Source organism: Pseudophryne corroboree, chromosome 6, assembly GCF_028390025.1.
Source record: "Pseudophryne corroboree isolate aPseCor3 chromosome 6, aPseCor3.hap2, whole genome shotgun sequence".
Classification (NCBI taxonomy): domain Eukaryota; kingdom Metazoa; phylum Chordata; class Amphibia; order Anura; family Myobatrachidae; genus Pseudophryne; species Pseudophryne corroboree.
Genome location: NC_086449.1, coordinates 123,740,040 through 123,747,075, shown reverse-complemented (window position 1 = coordinate 123,747,075; position 7,036 = coordinate 123,740,040). Strand labels below are relative to the sequence as shown.

General features: G+C 44.9%; 1 long non-coding RNA gene across 1 annotated transcript in view; it reads right to left on the bottom strand.

The window, feature by feature from the left end:
• Window positions 1–1,021: 1,021 nt before the first annotated feature.
• Window positions 1,022–7,036, bottom strand: part of LOC134936654 (uncharacterized) — a 63,570-nt gene continuing 57,555 nt past the window's right edge. The window contains exon 3 of the long non-coding RNA XR_010180531.1: window positions 1,022–1,389. This is a non-coding gene — a long non-coding RNA (uncharacterized LOC134936654). The remainder of the gene's footprint in view (window positions 1,390–7,036) is intronic.

The following is a 7,036-nucleotide window of genomic DNA, read 5'->3' as shown; positions in this document are numbered from 1 at the left end:
TGCCCCTAGATCCTACTATGTAAAGTTCCAGAAACTCCAAGAAAACCAGTCAGAACACAAATCAGGAATTATGCTTATCATCAATTTATTTGTTGCTCGGGCAAAATATAAATAAATCACATGTTTAAATAATGAAGGCCAATTACTATGTACAAATATGACACTGCATTATCAGCCTCAGCGCTATTATTTGGGAATAGACTTCGATGTCATTTGCATCTTGTCAGTGGCTCATACAATATCTTTAGATTTCAAGCTGAAAACAAAGATATTGTACCTCATTAATGACCCGCGGGGGCGTGCATCGTTAACCATACAGGGTATACACTTGCCAATGTATATGATATATCGTCCGATCCGCCGGTCCAGATGACATATTGGGTGCACATCGGCAAGTGTGTACCCAGCCTTACACATTTCAGGGCCCATTTATCAACCAAGATTTATGGCTATTTGGTGTTTTTAGGGGTTAGCCATAATATTAGGTATCATCAGAATGTGTGAAGGAGGGATAGCAGCAGGCTTCTCCGATAACTGCTGTGATCGCTCCATTCTCACCTGCAGCTGCAGCCCCCATAGGTTTCCATGGGAGATGCGATGCTGCAATATTTTTCAGTATCTAGAATGCAAAAAATTCACAACATTGGCTCCCGCAGCTGCTGTCATGTACAGATATCAGTAGCCCGTTATAGCCTATAGGCTACACATCGCAGCTGTAGTTCCGGACGGGTTCCTCAGGAACCGCACATGCACAGAAGCCCCACGCACATGCGCAGGAGCTCCGGCACCGCACTCACGCCTGTCCCTGCCTGTGCCGGATGATACATTTACCCCGTATGATTCCATTCTGCAATGTGATCTTGGGCGCTAATAGCACACCCAGATCGCACTGCAAATGCGATCAATGATAAATGGACCCCATAGACAGGTAGCCATAAAATGATGCTTTTATTTATTTTTATTTATTTTTTTAAATGTGTTTATTCAAGAAAATCATGAAAATAGTCAACATTACAGGCATAGAGAACAGTACATAAAATAAAATGGTAAACATTGGCAAGATAAGCATATCAGGGTACAAAGCAAGAGGATCATAATCCATATGTAGAGGTGAAGACCACTAAACCTCAGACTCAGTAATGTGGGAAAACAAGTAAGTGGGGTACATGGTCAAAAATATATATTATAAAAGGAGGGAGACTGAATTCCAAATAGCTAAAAGGGAGGCATACCTTTGTCCAGGAGTTCTAAATTGTACCAAGTGGACAGTCTTACAGCGATCCGTACCGACTCTTTGGTCAAATAGGGTAAGGTGCGTACGAATGGAACCCAAATATAAAAAAAATCTTCTTTAGATTCAATATCCAGAAAACACTCCGACCAGTCCACCTGGTAGTAGTAAAGAAGGCGAGGAATCATAGGAGAGAAAGAAACAGGTTCAGGCCTAATCCACTGTGATAGGATAGTTTTTTTTACGCTGCAGCAACCCTAGCCAATAGCAGGCGATTACCTTTAGAAATAGAAAGAGGAGTATAAGAAGGATAGTAGCTCCACAGAGCCCAGGCCTTATGAATCGTAAGAGGAATATGCAATACATCATTAAGATAGAATCCCACATTATTCCATAAGGTTTGTACTAAATCACACAACCACATACAGTGGATCAGGTCCGCCTCCGGCGTAGAGCATTTGAAACAATTGGAGGTGTCTGAAGCACCCGTCAAAAGGCGAAGTCTTGGGGTGTTATATGCCCTGTGAAACTATTTATAATTCATGCAGAGACCAGTTGCTTATTCAATGTGGTGCATGATGCTATAATAGTTTTCAGGGGAATATCTGGGAATGTGACTGACCATTTGGCCATGCCGGTAGTAAAGGTAGAAATATATAAAGTCCTCCTGGTGTGCATATAAATAAGGGAGGTAGGAGCTGGGGAACCTGATTCAGTCCATGTTATAGAATCTAAGACATTAGACCTGTCGGCAACAGTCAATTGGGATAATAGTTTAGTAATGTAGCTGCAAATTTGAAAATAGACAAATAGGGGGAAGTGTAAGTCGGGGAAGCGTTCTTGAGGTAAGGATAGAGGCCCTCATTCCGAGTTGATCGCACCAAGCAACTTTTTGCTGCTGGTGTGATCAACTAATCTCCGCCTATGGGGGAGTGTATTTTAGCTTAGCAGGGCTGCGTTCGCTTGTGCAGCCCAGCTTAGCTAAAAAAGTTTTGTGCAAGTTTAGAGTAAGGCTGGAGCTACTTACCATGTGCGACGGATCCAGCGACGAAGGTCCCGGCTTTGACGTCAGACATCTGCCCTCCGTTCGCCTGGACACGCCTGCATTCGGCCGACCACTCCCCAAAAATGGTATCCAACGGTGAATATCCGCCCAGGAATGCCTCTCCGCTGTCAATCTTCTTGCGGTTGCCGCTGCGGCCGTTTTCTTCGTTGTCAGCGTCATTGCCTGGCTACGCCCGTCGCGGGGCAACGATGCGCGTGCGCATTACGGCCCCCGCGTGTGCACAGTAGTGATCCGATCGCAGCTGTGCGAACGAAAGCATGCTGCAATCGGGTCAGAATGACAGCCAGAGAAAGAATAGAGGAGAAATCTTTGTCCAAGAATTGATATAGCATAAGTAAACTCTGGAGGTGCCATAGTCTAATCACCCTATCACACAGGTTCTCAAACTCGGTCCTCAGGACCCCACACGGTGCATGTTTTGCAGGTCTCCTCACAGAATCACAACCACACCTGTGGACCTTTTAAAATGTGTCAGTGATTAATTAATACACCTGTGCACCTGCTGGGTTACCTGCAAAACATGCACTGTGTGGGGTCCTGAGGACCGAGTTTGAGAACCACTGCCCTATCAGATTTGCCATGTTGAAAATCATAATTATGCAGCAGCGGGAGAAATACGGTTCAGGAGGGGGAAAGAGCATGTCTTTTCCGCAGCATACGCCAAGCATGACAAGGAGTACTAAGTAAAGGGTTGGTCTTGATCGACGGGGTAATAGACATGTGGGATCTATGTAATAAGGTCACTAAATTACAATCAGGGCTAAATGCTTGATCCAGGGTTGTGTCAGTATAAACATTTCGTCCTCCTATCCAGTCCAGAGCAAACCGATAATTTGCCGCTAGGACATAATCTTGTATGCAAGGTAAGTTAATTCCACCCAAAGATAATGACTGCTGCAGTTAAAACAAGGAAATTCTGGGACGTTTTCCAGCCCAAATAAATTTAGATAAGGCAGCATTAATAATGTTTGCATCTCTCTTCAAAAAGGTGAACAGAGGCATCTGGACTGGATAGAGCAAACGAGGGGAAAAAATAATCTTATATAAATTACACCGTCCTAGATATGAAAGCAGGAGATGCTTCCACTTTTCAAAGTCAGCCAACATTTGAGCAATAAAAAAGGGTACATTCACCGAATACAAGTCTGACGGCGCAGAGGGTATGCGTAAACCTAGATAAACAATACAATCACGAGCCCAACGAAAGGGAAAACTGGACCCCCAACCTAATTTGGTAGCATCATATAAGGCCAGGGTTTCAGTCTTGACAAAGTTAATTAAGAACCCAGAGATATCATTAAATAGCTTCAAAGTGTTCAACAACGATGGAAAGGCAGTTTGTGGGTCATTGAAATAAAGAAGTAAGTCATCGGCAAAGGCCGATAATTTAATCTTATATATACCAACAAGAATGCCTCTCCATGTAGTTTCCCTAAGAAATGTACGAATAAAGGGATAGACTGAAAAGCAGTGGAGGGAGGGGGCATCCCTGCCGTGTGCCTCTCTGTATTGTAAAAGAGGGGGAATTAACACCATTAATAGTTAAGCAAGCAGTCGGCTGGGCATAGAGCATACGAAAAATACCAGTGAACCGCGGCCCAAACTGTTGGACATGTAACACACGTAGGATATGTGACCAGGAAACATGATCATCGAACGCTTTATCTGCGTCCCAGCTGACCACTATGGCCTTTTTGTTGTCAGAATATTTATTACTTATCATAGCCGCGAGCAGCGTCCGGACATTATGCACAGATGGAGTTCATATTTCGTAACCGGAATAACCAGAGAGTCTCTCTCCGTATCAGTTAGCGTAGGAAGTTGTGCAGCGGTAGTAAATTGCATACCCAGAGTAGGAGAGTCTGGAGGGGCCGTATAAAGCTCCTGATAATAACATAGGAAGTGTTCTGAGATAAGCGAGGCATCTGTAATAGGGGCTTGGGAATCTGTATTGAGCTGTAGGATGTAAGAAGGTGAATTATATATTCTCAACAGATTGGCCAGCAACCTACCAGGTTTATTAAATCCCCTGAAGTATCTATTACGCTGAGCATTGTGCGCGTATTGAGCACGTTCCGTGCATAGGGTATCATACGCATGTTTCGCGGGAAGATAAGTTTGTCGATTATCTGAGGATTCATTAAGCAGCAGTGTGTCATAAACTTTTGCCAAGTCACGGCTCAATTCATCGAGTTTAGCAGTCAGTAATTTGCGTTTCCTGGACACATACTCAATAATCTGGCCACGGATCACTGGCTTCGACGTTGTCCAAAACAAATTAATATCATCTAAATGGATGGCATTGTCATTCATGTAATTCAAAAAGGTCTGCTCGATATGATCACAAAAATCAGTTGACTTATGGAGATAGCTAGGGATTCTCCAATTGTACGATGTCAAGAGGGGGGTTTCTAATAATAGGGTGAACCAAACAGGGGCATGGTAAGAAATATCAATAAGTGCTATACCCGAGTCTGCTACATGTTGATATAAAGAGAGAGAGATCAACCAAAAATCTATACATGAGGATCTGTGATGGGGATGTGGGAATAAAAGTAATATTCACGCACGGTAGGATGTTGGCACCTCCAGGGATCACAGAGCTGTAGGGAGTCAAATAATAGCTGTAAGGAAGGTGCATATGTACGTCTATCACCATGAGTAGTAGAGGATCTATCCAAACCTAGGGAAAGCACATTATTGAAGGACCCAACACTGCAGTTTTACAAATAGTTCAGTAAAGAAAAGATCATTCAGGGTAGTAGGGGCATAAATAGTAGCTAAAGTATGCAATGAGCCACATAGCATTATCTTAAGAAATTAAAAGCGACCCTCAGTGTCAATCCACGTATCTCGAATAGTAAACTGTAAATGTTTTCTAAACAAGATAAGGACTCCCCTACGTTTGGCCATAAATGAGGCGGCCCGGTAATCACCCAACTATTTATCTCGTAAAACGTTAGGATCTTTTACATCCCAGCGGGTCTCTTGAAGAAATGCCACGTCAGGTTTTAGACATTTAAGATGAATCAAAACCTTATGCCTCTTGATCGGAGAGTTTAACCCCTCCACATTCCATGACGCAAATGTAAGAATTTTTTGCACCCTGGTGGAATTATTGTAGGAATTTGCCATATCAGCCTATACCTGCCCTAGGCCAGGAAAAAGACACAAAGTTTAGCAACTTCATTATTACAGGACAGGGTCTATCACGACAGGCCTGTCTGTCAGAACCGATCCTGTGGACACATTCCACAATCAGCGAGCCAGTATTAAAGTTGGTGCCTAGCTCCTGTGAGAGCCAATCCGAAACCAGTTTAATGAGTTCTGCAGGTTTCACCGAATCTGGAAGGCCGATGATGCGGACATTGTTTGATATATTTCTATTCTCCAAGTCCTCCAGCTTATCTTGCATGGAGGCTACAGCTTTTTCATGGTTAGATATGGTAGTGTGTGCACAGTGGTCAGCTCATCTTCTAAGTCCGAAATCCTTTGTTCTGCCTCAGATAAACGTTGTTCATGTTGTGTGAGCTGAGTAAGGGCAGAGTCCAATGAATTTTGTATGGGGACCAATTTTTGATCAAGCAAAGTAGCAAGAAGGTGGGTAAGTTCTTGTGTGGGAAATGAAATAACCGTCTCCGAGATGGGAGCAATCAATTACGGTCGTTTAGGGCTACTGTTGGAACTTGCGGCAGGTGATGCAGGAGAGCCAGGAGCAGAAAGTTCCTTACCACGTCCCTTCCCAGTCTGGTTACCCCTAAGGCCCCGTACAGGCTTTGCCACAAACTTATCCATGAGAGCTGCAGTAGGGGAAAATCAGAGCCAGGCAGTCTGATATAATAAGACGGTAAGAAATCTGAACAATGCCAATATAAGAGCATAAGCAGTATGAGGAGATAAGTAGCAAATCTCCAATGACAAATATAGTCAGTGTGTTGGGGGAGCAAGGAGACCTTTAATGTAGTGTGCCTCTAGCAACAGCCCCAATAGGATACAGCAGCTTGTGGTTTAGAGGGAGATAGCCCCTGTAGTACTTAATGCAGCTGTGAGAACGCTGGCCTGCCAGCGATGTATAGATAACAGGGGGGTTGTCAGGCACTCACCCCCACACCCTATTTCCTTCAGTAGCAGAGGGGTGGTAAGGAGAGAGAAGCCACAGTGCGGCTGAGGCAGAGAGAGGGGAGAGAACCGCTGCAGCAGCAGCACCAGGCCTACCCAAGATGGTGGCCACGGCAGCGCCCTGCAGAAGCAGGGCTGAAGATCCGGTGTTCTGGGAAGCGGGGAGATGGTGAGTCCCCGCAGCCGATCCCAGGACTCTTACAGGCGCCAGGGGTGATGGTGTCCGGGGTTTCCCGCACTCTACCGCTAGCAGGTGTCAGCCGAGCCGGGAGTCAGCGGGGAGCTCAGTAAGCCAGCGGCCATGCAGTGCGGTCCACCCACCGGAAGTGATGCTTTTATTTTTAAATATGATGAGAGGGGGGAGGGAGGTAATATCCCTGCCAGGGAGAACGTTGTCCTGCAGGGAGGTAGGAGCACACGTACTGCTGCCCTGCCACCAGTCCCGCAGCTAACGCAAAATAGCAGCATGACAGTAGCAGCTATATTGGTGAAATTTGATTTAGGGGTCTATGTATTAAGACTTGGAGAGTGAGAAATTGGACGGCGATAAAGTACCAGCCAATCTGCTCCTGTAATTTTTAAAACATAGCCTGTAACATGGCAGTTAGGATCTGATTGGC